At 38.2% G+C, this 16,214-nt stretch overlaps 1 long non-coding RNA gene across 1 annotated transcript; it reads left to right on the forward strand.

Annotated features, from left to right (window-relative positions):
• Positions 1-2,006: 2,006 nt before the first annotated feature.
• Positions 2,007-3,397, forward strand: LOC135696279 (uncharacterized). The gene is made up of 4 exons (XR_010517357.2): positions 2,007-2,160; positions 2,349-2,401; positions 2,942-3,069; positions 3,243-3,397. It is a non-coding gene; the product is annotated as an uncharacterized LOC135696279 (long non-coding RNA).
• Positions 3,398-16,214: the final 12,817 nt, after the last annotated feature.

Below are 16,214 nucleotides of genomic sequence, written 5' to 3' on the forward strand. Positions count from 1 at the left end.
TCATCACCTAATGGAATAAGGAAGGTATTCATTGAATACTGTACCTATGTGGGTATTGTAATCGTAGGGCAAATAATTTAAATTTGAGCAGGAAAAAGCCAATTCATATTTATTACAAATGCGAATTCTTTCTAAACTGTCTGGAACTCATGTATCCAAGCAAATGTTGTTTGTTCCAAATTTATAGTATTCTGTTTACTATCTGATGTCATTACGAGCCCGAAACTCAATCAAACCATTAAGGGCTACGCTGTGGTCTTTCCTAAAACTGTAGATAGATGGTAAAAACTATTTATGGTTGCTTTTCCATTTCCAAGTTCAATCAAGAAATGCAATCAACTCTCCGCAAAATTTAGTAAAACAATTACCATTTTACCATAAAGATATACCCTGTTACCTTCGATGAGCTCTTGAAGGCTTGTTGCCAATCAGGAGTAAAAATGGCTGTTTACGTTGGCTGGAAACAAATCCCACACCCATTGAACTTCATCCCATAATTTCAATTCTTTTAATTGGTCACGAGTTCGCATCAGTCACAAGAGGTAAGGCGGGTAGAAAGTTTAAAGCAAAATGTTTATTTATAAAAAATACCTCGATGCAATGTGACTTATAATTTCTATCTAAACAAGATAGAACTTTTAGGTGGTAAATTTGTCAATAAGGGCCTGTTTATATGAGGCGGGCCAGCCCGCCTGACCAAGGTGGCTCGCCTAGGCGGGAAGCGGGATAGCCTCGTATTGATTCAACTGATAGACTCGAGTTGATATTAATTTTTGGCGCGCTTGTACACAGGACCACCCGATCCAGAACCATTTGCGTTTACATTTACACGGGAAAGAATCCAGATGAATTCAACTGATTAAGCGCATGTGCTTTTTGAAAATCGGCGCGAATATGATGTTTTCAGAAGTTCGTTCATGATCAAAATACAGTTCAACCTGAACATGGAGGGAGGTAACGCTAAAAAGGGTAAATTTTCGTGGACTGAAGAAAAAACCGCGCTACTTTTAAAAGTAGTATTGGACTACAAAACTGCAAAGCTTGCAGATGGACAGGATTGGGAAAATATAAGGACAAAGTACGACGACATATCGTCAAAGTTTCATAGTAATTCTTCAACACAGTAGTCTATCAACATGATGTTCGGTTTTCTGGCGCCAAAAAGCCACAGATTACATATTCAAACTACCTTGAATTGAAAAATATTCTGTTTCACTTTCGACAAATAACGTAGACGGACCCGATCTGGACTAGATCCACCCGTTTACAAGGGATCCGGTCCAGATCGGATCCACACGGGATCACCTCTGAACGCATAAGCGATCCCAAAAGTGTTCGGATTGCGGATCCAAAAGTATACGGATCCACCAGTTCCTGTGTAAACGCAAGGCTTATCCGTACTCTTTTGGATCCGATCCGGTTCGGATCCGCTCTCGTGTAAACGGGGTCTAAGATGCTACTATGCAAATTAGCTCCATGCCAGCTTGAACACGGTCAGAGGTCCGCAACCTGTTGTTTCCCCTTTTTGCTCGGATGACGCGACGACCCTGTTTCCGGTCCCCGCTGCCCGAGAGACCGTCTCCCGAAACGAATGGGTTTTTCTCCTTTCGTTCGAAAACTTCTGCCTTTTTCTGCTGAAAAGTCCTCGAAAAAAACTTTTTTTTGGCGGAAGTTTCCTAGCTTGCGGAATCCTCAAGTTTCTCACAGCTTCGATTTCCTTTCCAAGAAAACTTTGCTGCGTCACAGGTCGGTTCTCCCTTCTCGGTGGAAGATTCGATTCGAGTTTCTGGGAATCAAAACCAGTGGAATTAGGCATCTTTCTCCTAAAAACTCGAGACCGTACAGTAAAAGTTATGATTGTCATGATTATCTCATTGTTGTTTAAACTAGGCACGCATGGTTATTATGGTCTTTTCATGATGCGCTGCAATGACGTAGCGATTTGCATTGTTGCTGGGACAGTTTTTTTCCCAGTAAGTGAAAAATTCCCTTTTATGGAGGATCGATTGATAAATGACTGTACAATTTGTGTCTGAACAGTATCAACAGGATAAAAGGGTGATAAATTGACTCGATTTTAGAGCACACGGCTGGAAACGAAGGTTTAGAAGTGCACCTGTTTCTCACAATGGACCCTTGATTTTGGACGCAATTTTGACTGTGAGTATTGTTTATTCCTTTCGTTTATGTTTCTGTACGTTGCCCTTATTTGACTGCCATTTTTCTATCAAAACACTCTGCCCCTACCGTGAAATTTTTGATGGTTGCCCCTTCATTGAATGCTTTGTGTCCGTTGCTCTTTTATTAGCTATAACAATTTACCGTCTTTTTTCTTGCTGTTTTCGCAGGACAGTTTCGAGAAGACGATTTGAATACCTTTCCTCAATTGAATATTCATCAGGTTAGTGTGTTTGTTTTGGGAGTTATTTCCATGCCTTTTTGTTTATCTACGTTTCAAGATCGAGATGTTTTATTATTTGTCAATTTATGGAACAAATTCTCACGGAATTGCAACACGGAGATTCAAGAAATTCAAAATTTTTAGGACAGTTTTGCCTGAGTTGTGAACGACGATGAAGCTACGCCCCCTTTGTGTTGTGACCCCATTGTCTGCAGGATCATTATTGGGGAAACTTTTTGTGAGTGCGGATCGTTAACGATCATTAGTGACGCATCGAGAAGGAACCTTGATCTTCGATGTCGACATTTGATTTTGGTAAACTTGCTGCGTCACAGCTTTCATTTCAGTTATTCTTGGAATTTTTGCAGGTAATTGCCGTGGCGGATTGACCAAAGTATTGTACAAGATATTCTGATCCAACTTCATCACAGGGCAAGCGATTTTTGATTTAAATGATGTCTTCGTGTTCTAACTTTGTCTACACTTAAATTTAGCATCCCCTCTGTTTAGATACCTCTTATGTACATCTGATATTCACAGGAGCTTCCAGATCATAATGATGTGTTTCGGATGAAGGGGCAGATCGCCCGAGAGTGAGAGTTCCAAATACCACAAGCAACGAGGTTTCGCCTTGTAACGCCAGCAGGGCTCCCTGTTCGACAGATAAGGTACCAATAGAGTACATCTATTTTTTTCTTTTCCATGCAAGCATAATGAAATTTACCTAAATGGTAATGATGTGCCTACACGCTCCTTTCTTTCCCTCCAAGCGATGTATTGTTCCCTTGTATTGTTGTATTGTTGCCTCCAATTCCTAACAAATTTTTATTTCATTTCACAGGCCCGGTGATGAAATTCACGTTCGGATTATGAACAGAAAAAGAAAAAAAGAAAAGAAAGAAAATAAAACTGTGAATTTGAAATTTAATTTATGTATATTTACAAACAAATTATTTTAAGCTAACAAATTGTAGCACCAAGCTGTAGTTTTTTGCAGCCACTTTGAATTTGCACTGAATTTGGCAGTGTCTTTCACGTCTTAGTAACAAAAATTACTAAGATGGAGGATATCAATGAAAAAAGTTTCAAAATTGAAATCTTTATCTTTAAATTAGTTTATAATGTAAAATAATGTTGTTTGGACCGTTCGGTCGCGAGTTACTTTGTTTTGAATATTTAGATATTTCTTTAAATTTTACCGGAATTTGCTGCTGCAGTGAAAAAATCTCACTAGAGTCAGCCCGGGCTGAGTGGGCCCGGGCTGAGTGGGCCCGGGTTGAGTGGGCCCGGGTTGAGTCAGCCCGGGTTGAGTGGGCCCGGGTTGAGTCAGCCCGGGCTGAGTGGGCCTGGTTTAAGTCAGCCCGGGCTGAGTGGGTATTATCATATTTTATCTCATTCACACTCTTAATGATTTTGCATCGATAGAATTTGCGATATAAAATGAAAATATTCAGCAAGAGGATCAGCCATTTTTCCGCGTAATTTTCAATATTCACTTGTCCCACTTTGTTTCTGCCCAATCACCACTAAATTTGCATATTCTAAGGGTACTTATGTTAAATAAGAATTATTCAGCATGAAATTATCTTTCAAAAGATGTACATACTATGTGGTTATAGCAAATTTTGAACCACTACTGATCAGTGCGCCATTATGGTATTTGCCCTAAAAAGGAATTCCCAATGTCAATTGATGGGGTTTTTTCTAGTCATTTCCAACTTAGTATATAAAACATCTGTGCCAAATTACAGCTTTATATTATTTTTGTTCGGGCTAGACCGTTTTTATATCGAATTCCACTACACTAAATTACTGATGTTGTCCTATTGTAAAAGGTCACCTTGCCTTCACCTAAGAACTCCTCCATGGACCATACAGTGCACACTAAACTGGATTTGATTTTCATTCAAAAAAATGACTGCGCTACACGCTAAATAAAAAAGTGCGGACTTATATTTCAATTCAAACCAGGTGATGTGCGTACCTTTTAAAATTCTCACTTCTAATTTTTCAATTAAGAGTTTTTGAATTTTTACCAAACAACAAACAAGAAGTTTGCTAACAAATCGCTGTATTTTGGCTCAGTTCATAAGCCTATGAGCAAAGACCCTAATACAGAGGTTTGATGGGGAAGGAGCCAGTATATATGTAGTCATATCTCTGGCAATATATACCAGAATTGACTTATTTTGCGCATTTAATATATTTCTTGATGCTCCACTCTACTAAAATTTACCACAAAGAACATGTCAGACGTTACCACACTTCATGTAAATGGACAACAATCCTCCTAAAAGTATTTACTGAATGTTATTGTTATTTTTTATTAAGGAATGGAATAAAACTAGCCTTTCTTGGCGATCCCGCCAAAGCGGGGTCTTGCTTGGGTGGACCGCCGGCCGACGACACCCCGAGCCAGCGGACCGCCGGCCCGCGGCACGCCGAGCCCGTGAACCGCAAGCCCCCCAACCCGAGCTGTAAATTCGCAAAAAACGAACTAACGCCACCCCAAACACACAAAACTCCCTCATACAAAACCCCAATACACACGACCTGCCCCCTGCAGAGGTGCTGCTCCCGCACAAAAGAGGCTCCCACCAAAAAGAGGCTGTGGCGTGCTCCCCCGCAGAGACTGCGAGAACCACTTCCTCTGCCATCACAAAATTCTTTCTCAAAAAATTGTGCAAAAACAGAATTCAGCGAAAAAGTCACTCGTGCTCCTACGCGACTTTTACTCGCACTCTTGTCACAGGCGTGCGGCGGTTTTATAGCCTTAGTTTTATATAATATTGTAAATTACAATGCCCGTCAAATAATAAAAATAATAATAATGATAATAATAGATTTATTTAAAGTTGGCGCTACATAGCTATTTACAAAGAAATGAGCTAATCCAAGCCAACTGTTAAAACTACTACATCAACTAAATACATACGAGATTAAATGCATAAAATTTTAATACAAAATGATCCATTAAAAAACTATAAAAACCTGAGCTATTTAAAAGATAGAATTACAAAAAACCAAGCTGTGGCACGAACGTCCTACATAGTTTGCATGTACAGTCTGTGCCATTCCAGCTTTTAATTTCTTTCTTAAACTCATTAATAGATTGAGCATTCCTTATGTGCTGAGGTAAAAAGAGCCAAAGACGCTGCCCTCTATATTTGATAGTTTCGGTTCCATAAATGGTTGTTCTTACTCTTGGTACCATAAATTCATTATTATTTCTCAAATTATAAACAGCATGACGCTCGCAGAAAATCTCCCTCATAAAAGGAGGGTTGATATTTCCCTTTGTTTTAAACATTTCAATCATGAGATTTTGCAGGTGTTTTACATGAATATTTACCGAGCCATCATTTTCTAGCAGAGTGTTGAAGCTAGAATCATAGTCTTTGTATGCAATTCTCAGAGCTCTTTCGTGTATTCTATTAATCTTCCTATTCAAGTGCCTACTGTGGAACATCCAGACTAGTGGACAATATTCGAATTGGCTAATTACAAATGCTCTCATTAAGATTTTAAGTTTTTTAGCGTCCATGTATCCAGATATGCGAGCGAGGGCGGTGAGTTTGCTACCAGCCTTCTTACATAACTTACTGATATGTGTCTCAAAACTGAGTTTTTTGTCTATCACAACACCTAGTAGCTTTTCCTTTTCCGAGTTTTCTATGATAGAATCTCCTACATTAACTTTAACTTGTTGATTAGAACTTTTGCCAAGAATAAGTAAATTACATTTGTTTGTATTCAACTTCATAAAGTTATCAGCGAACCATTGGATAGTTATACTTGAGTTATTCTCTAGCCTTGCAATTACATTATTGAGATTTTTATCGCACGCATATAGAGTTGTATCATGCGCGTAATTGCAGATATCCGTATCCATTAAGGAGAGAAGTAAGTCGTTTATGTAGATGTTAAAGAAGAGGGGACCAAGAACTGATCCTTGCGGAACATCAAGGAACAGTTGTTTGTAGGTACTGAATGATCCATTAATCTTAACTCTCTGATGCCTATTTTCCAAGTAGCTGTTAACAAGACACAGTGCTTCATGGCTGAATCCGTAAGCATCTAGTTTTGCTATAAGGAGGTCATGTTTAATACAATCAAAGGCTTTCGAGAGATCCATAAGCTGGAACACCGAGATTGTACCTGTAACACCGAGATTGTACCTGTAATAAATGTATTTTTTTCAGTTCATTTCCCTATTTCAAGCAGACGGAACCCCCTCCCCCCTTGTACAATGTTGTGAAGAAGGATAAACATGTCGCTAAACATGGGTTACAAAATTTGCGCGCTGACATACATTTGTTGTCATTTTCCAGTCGCAATCCAACATTGTATATGGGGGGAGTGGAGAGGTTTAGTAGGAAAGATGATTGGACTGTTCCAACACTTTTGGCTGGTAATGTAGGTTAGGTTAATAAATTTCTTTTTTTACTAGTATAAGTGCTTATTATAATCTTTTAAACAGGTCAGCTTGAAAAACATATATATGTATGAACCTTTAACCTGTATAAATATTATAAAATGAAAATGTAAAAAAATGAGGTGCTAGAGGGCGGGGAGCCTTCTCCTCTCCGTCTTATGCTCCCCGCCCTCTAGCGCCTGCGACAGGAGTTCGAGTAAAAATCGCGTTGGAGGTCGAGTGATTTTTTCGCTGAATTCTGCAGGAGTGCGAGTGTTTTTGCACATCTTTTTGAGGAAGAATTTTGTGGGGGCGTGGTTCTCACAGTCTCTGCGGAGGAGCACGCCATAGCCTCTTTTTGGCGATAGCCTCTTTTGTGCGAGAGCAACACCTCTGCGGGGGCACGCCTATGCAGGGGGCAGGTTGTGTGTGTTGGGGTTTTGTGTGACGGGGATTTTGTGTGTTTGGGATGGCGTTTGTTCGTTCTTTGCTAATTTGCAGCGCGGGTTGGGGAGGGCTTGCAGTCCACTGGCTCGGCGTGCCGCGGGCCGGCGGTCCACCCAAGCAATTTCGGTTCTAAAAGGAAAAGGCTTTACAAAGCAACAAACGCCTTGTTTCGATATTTGGAAATTTCAAAAACATATTTCTTTGAAAACGGCGTAAAACATGGTATTTTTTATCTTGAAGGACTCAATTGAGGTGTAATAATTGCTTACACATTCGAAGGGCATTTGCAATAAAGGATTTTCTGAAGGAGGTGTGCCTATTTGTCTATCACCATTCAATACTCCTTCCCCCCAAACCACAATTATCTAGTTACTGCACTGTTTGGGTGAGAAAAATTGCAGGGAAAATTGATGACAAGTAGGGAAAAGTAGGGGAAATATGGGAAAACAAAGTTAATTGACATAGGGGAAAGTAGGGGAAAAGCGCATGCGTGGTAGGTGAAAACCGCAAAAGATGAGTGGGAATAGTGTGCAAGATGGAAGCTTTAAGGTAGAATATTCGTCGATAGGATACACGTCGATGCAATGTGACGCATTATTTTTATGTATGCAAGATATAATTATATAGATTGAATGTTTATCGATAAAATTTACTCGGATTTAATGTGACACATAATTTCATAGTTGCAAGATAGAAGCTAAAGGTGGGATCTTTATCGATAAGATATGCATCGTTGCGAAGTGACGTATAATTTTTAATGGTGCCAGATGAAAGCTTCCAGGTGAAATGTTTTTCGATAAGATTTACTTCTATCCAATGTGCGCTAGAAATCTTTTAGATGGGAGATAGAATCTTCGAAGTAGACTGCTTTACGACAAAATTTACTTCGATGCAATGTGACGTAAATTCGTTTTTGATGCAAGATGGAAGGTTTTAGGTGGAATGCTAATCGATAAAATGTGCTTTCTTCTATTTTCTCTTCTTCTAAATAGTGTTACGTCTATTTTCTCTTGATAAATGATGAAAGCTTGAAAGTAGAATGATTCAATATCACCTATAACTTACGTCAATGAAGCAAGATAAAGCTTCCAGATAGAATGCAAAATGACGTATAATATTTTCTGATGGAAGATTTTGATTCTGAAGTGGATTGATATCGATAAAAATAATCAAATGCAATCCAATGCATAACTTGCTTTACGAAAGAAATAAACCACTATTGCACAAGTAGAATGTTGAACGAATGTAACAAAGTGGAAGTGTACTTAAATGTAATGTGACGTAACATAAAATGATGTAAATGGTTGATGCATGTTATACGAGCTTTAGTAGAAGGAGTATAAACATTTTATACTTTTATGCTAGTACATGTATGCTTGAATATCGTAAATATCGTAGTAGGGCAACTTTAGCTTACGCATTAGAGGTTATATCAACTCGATTAAACCCTATTAAACAGACCGTCTTTCTACATATCATCCTCACGTACTAGAAAATGAAGGTATTCATTGAATACTGTAATCCTAGGCCAAATCAATTAAAGTTAAAAAAGAAAAAAGACCATTCATAATTTTTACAAATGCGAATTCTTTTCAAACTGTCTGGAACTCATGTATCCAAGCAAATGTTTTTTATTCCAAATTTATAGTATTCTGTTTACTATCTGAAGTCATTACGAGCCCGAAACTCAATCAAACCATTAAGGGATACGCTGTGGTCTTTCCTAAAACTGTAGATGGTACAAATTCAATCAAGAAATGCAATCAACTCCCCGCAAAATTTAGTGAAACAATTACCATTTTACCATTAAGATATACCCTGTTACATTCGATGAGCTCTTGAAACCTTGTTGCCAATCAGTAGTAAAAATGGCTGTTCACGTTGGCTGGAAACAAATCCCACACCCATTGAACTTCATCCCATAATTTCCTAATCTTTTAATTGATCATGAGTCCCCATTAATCACAAAAGGAAAGCCACCATCCTTTTTTCGATTTGTATCCATTTCTGGAGACACCTTCAATTTGTTGAGTATGGTTTGATAAGTAAGAGCTGACCATTTTGAAGGCATCGCTGTTAGAATAATCTACCACCTGCCTTTAAGGGTTTGGTGGAGCCACAGGAAGGCCAGGGGAACTTGCCTCCTCCCCTTTTTCAGAAATATGGTCCATGTGGTTTGTGCCAAATTGGTTAGAAAGTTGATTGTTGGGGGTGGGGGCATACGTTTTTTTAATTGCAGGAAGTGGACTATTATGCTGTCATTGAGATGTACATTTACACACATGATATTAATTGAGGAGCCAAGCAAACCGGAATGTGATATTTTTCGATTTGTTAGAGTAAATCTTCTAAGCAGAGGTCGGACGCTAATTGCAAGTTTGATATATACACATCGCTCGAGAAACTCTCATTTCTACGAATGAGCGTTTTCTAGGACAAAATAAAAATTTTTTTGAAAAGGACTTGGCTCTTTCCATCATTCAACAGCATTTGCTTAGAATTTTTCAATCTTGGCATTTTGGATTCATCATTACTTGAATTGTTGTAACTACTTTATGACTGTTAATTTTTATTTGGGTCGAGGCATCTTCCCGTTCACTGAAGTTCTTGTTTAGATATCGTCTGTTACTAGAGAAAGGAGAATCGAGTCCCCAATACTGATCTTGCTGACTGAAGTACATGCAAAGCATTTCTTAAGGACGAAGAAATTTAACATACGTAGGGTAACTACAGTACAAAATAACTTTAAGCTGTTGAGATGAGTGCAAAAAAGCTTTGTCTTTGAGCTGTTTCTCATACCGAAATTAAATTTAAACTGGAGATATACCGAAACAAATACCATACACACAAAATAACTGATAACAATCTATTCAGGGCGATAAATGTTACCTTATGTATATCTACGTATATCTACCTTCTAAACGGTACATTCCAAAATCGTTTTGCTGGCTAGTGAGTTAAAAGTTTTATTATACCATAACGTATTTAATCGCATAGATCATCGTCAGGTAACTGAGTTACATAATAATTTAGAATGTTAGAAAGTTCTTCGACCAGGGTTTCCCCATAATGCAAACGAGATTTGTAATGTAGGAATAAATGATCGATTAAATCGACTTCTGCTTTGCATTCCCTCATTGGGCTATGGCAGGCAAAGTTGTGATCAAATCTATGCTCGTTTAGATCACGAATCCTAACGCAAAGCATTATTGGCGCAGTGTCATGACTGTGGTGATTCCACGAATGGAATTGAAAGGGAGGGGGTTTTATAAGGAATTCAACGAACTTTTAAATCGGTGATATTATTTGAGATGTTCTTAATTAAAAATCCATAAGGGGGTATATAAGGTATGGAACATTTAGCTTAATGTTTATATGGCATTTTTTCAAACAAAGAAGCAGCTTTTACCTTTGCAACTGAGTTCAATGTCCCAATTTTCAGGACCGGATCTTAACAATTTCTATTGTAGTGTTCTTTTGCGGGAAGGTCCCCAAAAATGGTGTTTTCAGATAAGGTAGTTCTTAAACTCTTAATGGCCTCAGTAGCCTCCCCTCTTCAAAGCTTTATTACTTGAGAGCAAAATGCCAATTTATGGCGAAAATGCTGAAAAGTTCTGTAGTTATAAGACTTGCAAGATTGCAAGGTTCTCAAATCCCACAATCTGTACAAATTTGATCCCTTATTCAGTCTCATTAATTATGAAAGATGCATGTTTAATCAATGGTAATGCATTTGGACGGGCAGGCTTCTAAGAGTGATTAGTTCCCCCCCCCCCCATGATTCAGAGTAATTCTTGGACAAATTCCACGACCTCCAGCTGTCTGGTGTAGAGGAATTTAAAATTTAAGAATTTCAGCCAAGCAACATCTAGAACCCGTAAAGAAAGTACACCGATAAAGAAAGATGGTTTTGATTCTCGTCATTCGATTTTTGCGGCAAGAAGAATAACTGTAGGCAGTAAACCCCAGTCGATTCAGAGATTTCTTCCTAAGCCTATTTAACAGCTGCTAAGAACTTTTCGCCTCTAGTGCATTGCAAAAGACCAACACTGTTTAGAGATAAACTTACGCCATAATCTCGGTTCGATTAGACGGGATCTGTCATTTCCTAGTATGACCGTACTCAGGTCAGGGAAAATGTTCTAAAAAAGCGTCGAAGATTAGATTTGAAGAGGTCAGTTGTATTGACTATGCATAGAAACTGGCTTTTTTCAGACGAATGTCGTGCTCACTTATGACTAACTGGCTTGGGAAGGCCAAGGTCATTATTTTTTGGCGTAGTTTTTGGCTGGCCCATTGCTTAATGAACAATATATTTCTGAATCAAGATATGTATTAGATTCTTAACATTATATGAATAGTGTACCAGCCTAAATAAACTTCATTTACCATTGCTTGGAAATAACTTTTTAGGCAAAAGTGTCTCTAATAGAATGGTTTTAATTTCCTGGGTGTTGGCTTTACAGCTCCTTACAATTCAGCCATTAGTTTAATTTCAAATGAGAGACTCTTTTTAAAGGCCGAGTTTGAAAAATTCCGAGCGAAAAAGTGGATATTAGCAGAATGTAGAAATCCATTTCGCATAAATGAAGTACGATTTAGAAAAAAACAACTGTAAAAGTGAAGTTGTACTTTTTGAACTAATAAGAAGGCTGATAAATTGGGATTGATTTGTTCCACTTTTAAACGAAGTATTGTGTCTCTTCAGCTGCAAGCTGGTACTATTCAGGGCAATTTCGATAGCAGGGGAGACAAATACAAATTACAAACTAATTGCAAAGGTTTTGTGCTTAAGCTCCTTCAGTGATGGACTGACCAATCTTCAGGACGTACAGCCCAAAAATTGGGGGATAGGATAAAACAACATAAGAAGCAAGACTGCCCCTCAAAGATAACAGCCTCCTCGATCTTGTAGTTGTAGGTCTAGAAAGACAGTAAAAACTAGTGACTCTGCCATCAAGACTACCCAGATTGTGCAAAACTCTATAATGACGACATGTTTCAGATAATTGGCAGAGCCCGGTCGTCTTTTCATCTATCAGTTTTGGAATCGATCTACATACAAATGAAAAAGCCGCCATTATGTAGACAGAAGGAGTTTGTTTTCTCTCTTGGACTCCAGTGGTATTTTTCTTTAGGCACGCGGCACTGATTGGACAACAATGCCGGTCATGCGCTTGCTTTTTTTCTGATTGGCCTATTTCGATTCACAATTGGGTATATATTTTCCATCGCGTTCTTTGGGACCCTTATTCTGACATTTTATGCCCCGAGGAGTGTCAGACGAAGAAGCTTTTAGCCAATATGTTATCAAATGTATGTTTTTTTCAAAGCCAATTTCAAGTTCTGCACTACTAAAAATACTTTTTGTAGCAATTTTTATTCTTTAACTGACCTGGGTGCAGATTAATTCGCGGCCTAAAAAAGCATTACGCTAAAATTGCAGCCAGAATCTCAGTTAAGCATATTGAATATCTCTAGGATATTGTGTATGTTTGTACAATCCAGAAATTTACGAATTTGGCATTTAGATTATGGTTCAGGAGTATCGCATTTCTTCTTGGTAAAGTGCATTTATGTCCTATTCCATTTTCTAAACTTTTGATTCTTTGAATATTTAATTCTAATTTGTAAGCCACTCTTAAGCTATGTTTTATTCTCCTATTAAGATTTTGAGTTACTCTGCACTTTCTTTGATGAATACTCTAACCTATGTATAGTCACCGTACAGTGTATCTTTTTGCTTCAATAAAGATAGAACATGTTGCGTAGAGCATTGAAAAGAATTGACCTAGAAAGGAGTCTGGAGAAACACCTTATACTGCAGTTAGGCATTGTTTCAGATGGATAGATTCAATCAAAAACCTTTTCTCTTTGCTAGAAGTCAAAACAACTTGATGCGGGAAGTATTTTTAGTAGTGAATTAAGATACCAATGTATTGACAAGGATCCTCTTGTTCGCTTCGTCTAAAAAGTCGGCAGGACCATTTAATTTGCGTTCCTTGTCATGATCTCAACTGAAGATGTTTTGACAGCAAAAAGGCTGCTCTCGGCATTTTGTTGGCAAAAGGTTGTAAAGCACCATAGTTTTAGAGAAGACATCCTTGGTGATAAGGAACTTTCATATATCTGAAATCTTTTGTGAAATAAGCCATCAATACTTATAAGCAGTGTGAATTTCACCAAAGCCAAAGGAAAAGTGATAATCTTGAATTTCAGGGAAGGAAATGAATGAACTGTCTCCAAGACATGATAAGAAGTTAAACAATTGGCTTTCCAAGAGTAAACTACAGAGTAATACTTAGATTTCTTATGCTGTTACTAATCCAACGTGTATACAAAGCACATTCTTTCATAAAGGGCAGCAAATCCCCTATACCCATTTAAATTCTAAGAAGAGATGGTATCAAATAGAAGAACGTCATCTGAAGCAATTCCTTGACACGAGCTAATACCAGTTTTTCCTTTTTTCATACATTTGGTACCACAGGTATTTTCTTGTCAGGTAACTAGAGACGACAAAAATCGTCGATGACCCTCTATTGGGATCTGTTCCACCATCAAGTAAAGCATGGGATGCTTTGGGTATAATTTGTAATCCGTCTAGGAATTTATTTATTGATTATAAGACATTCCTATTGATGGATGTAGCTGGAGGCTATGAAGTTTCCTTTCCGTTAATACATGTGCTACATTTTGTGGGTCATATCCGTCAGTGACGGTGCTTTTCGGTGTCGTAAGTCAGAGGGGATAGTGGTGTTGGGGAAGATAAAAAGGTGAAGCCTTAAGGTGACACTTTTTTCATTTCAGAAACACCCTTCTTCATGATTTCAATACCTTTGCAGACTATGTCAATTCAGAACTGTTTGTCTCCACAAACCCCATGATTTAGCAATGCAATTGATTGATAGAAGTCAAAGGTGGCTGGCAGATGGATCTTTGAATATGCAACGTCTGCAAAATTTCTGCTAACAAAAGTAGTGTAACAGATAACTAAAAGGGCAAACTTTACATTCTGCTAGACACAATTTGTTGCAAAGAGGGTTTTATTTTCGTCAATTGAGACAATTAAAATCAAAGTTACACCCTATTTTACCACTTTTTACCCCTCCCCCAACTTGTCTCGCATTGTCATATAATGAGTCTCCGTCTCCCCAACTTGTAAAGTCACGCATAAACGAAAGTGCAGAAGAGGGAGAATTTATCAGAGCTTGTAAAGTATTGTATTATAAAAGTTTAGATAAACTTTCTCCTTCCTTTTTTGCCAATGCAAGTGGTCATCTTCATGTAAGAAACAGTAATTTCGCTGTTGATTTTGGAAACCCCCCCCCCCCCCCTCCATCCAAACACTTGGTGTCGAGAAGCTTCCAAACACTTGGTGTCGAGAAGCTTCTTTTAAATCACTACTGTTCGGATCGACCAACTTTTTGCTCTCAAAACTTTACTTTCCCTTTTCGAACTCCTCTCTGGAAAACATCTCTTCAAAACTTCTATTCCAAAAAGCGCGACCCCTTCTCCTTATGGACTGGCAATAGAGTACTCTCTAAGGAAGCGGATGGTGCTTGGATGGGCCACAAAAAATCCTTCCATGTCCCTTTGGGGCTATGAAAAAGTCATTCCCATTCGGCTGGTCCATCAATAACGTGACAAATTTCATTTCTCAGTTAGCAACACTAGCTGAAGAGATACTGCATATCTTATCTAGCAAAACTGTTATTTCTGTGATTTCTTCTCATTTAATACGGCTTCTCTATTCATATCTTGTCTTCTTTTGATGTTTTTCTATTTCTGCCTTTCTTCATCTATACTCTGCATCCATGCATGGAGCTGTGATTCTTTTGTGTCTACTCTTTATTTCCAAAAAAAACTTCTTTGGGCAAGGGACTGCGCATTTTTCTGCACTTTTCATATATAACCTTCTATACCTTCCCATTTTTACTTTAAAAGTATTCTCTATTCTCTCTTCTGGCTCTTTTCCTCAGCTGCTGCAACAGGACACTGGGGAAACATCTTCTTTAGGTGCAGGCAATTAACAGACAATTCTGTGTGTATAGCATTTATAATTGGTTTATTCGTTATTCGTGAAATGCTAACTTATTCAGTGTCTTTTCATCAGACAAATTTGAGTATAATGACTGATTTTTCTCTTTTGTTGCAATTAAGTCTGCGCAACCAGTTCTCTGATGCCAACCAGCCCTTGGACAAATTTGCCATTTCATAGCTGTTCCATTATTATTTGTTCATCAAATAACTTTTTAGCATGCATTTTGAAAACTGTGTAATGGGCTACGAAAGTTTCCTAGCTAATATAGACTTGTAAGCAATTGGGTCACAAGATTTTAAATAGAGATCTAGGCTGCGCAATCAAATCTTTTTTATACGTTTCAGAGAATCATAGTCACGTGTGGTCTCGTTTAGCAGCACTCCAACCTCTCTTCAGGTGCAGGACGTCTCTTTTAAATGGCATCATCGACATCTTTTGCCGGGCCAAGGGCAGTGGCGTAACAATGTCACCTAGGGGCTTTATGAATAAAACTGAAACAATGCCCCTGTATCTACAGACTGCTAGAAGGTCCCATCCCATGATGCACAGCCTACTAAAAAGAACAGCATGATGTAAATGATAATTGTTTTTGTGAACTAGGGATAAATAAATTTATATGCTTCAGTGAAGAAACTTTTAGAACTTTTGAAAATAAGGTGAACCTGACTGAGGTGCCTTAAACTGGTCAAGGGCACCGAGAAAAAATTTGATAAAGGTATAAAATTGGAAATACTATAATTAGTGTAATAATGATACCAGGCATTCGGATTTTAGATATTCAATCAGAATATCCAGGTACCGCGGAGGAGAGAGGGCTGGGGGGCTTAAGCTTCTCACTTTTCGCAAGAATTGCAAAATATTAAGAAGAAAACCACCAGTAAAGTACTTTTTAATTTGGTGTTAGCCCC

This window comes from Rhopilema esculentum, chromosome 14 (assembly GCF_057945365.1).
Source record: "Rhopilema esculentum isolate cy_ngs chromosome 14, ASM5794536v1, whole genome shotgun sequence".
Taxonomy (NCBI): domain Eukaryota; kingdom Metazoa; phylum Cnidaria; class Scyphozoa; order Rhizostomeae; family Rhizostomatidae; genus Rhopilema; species Rhopilema esculentum.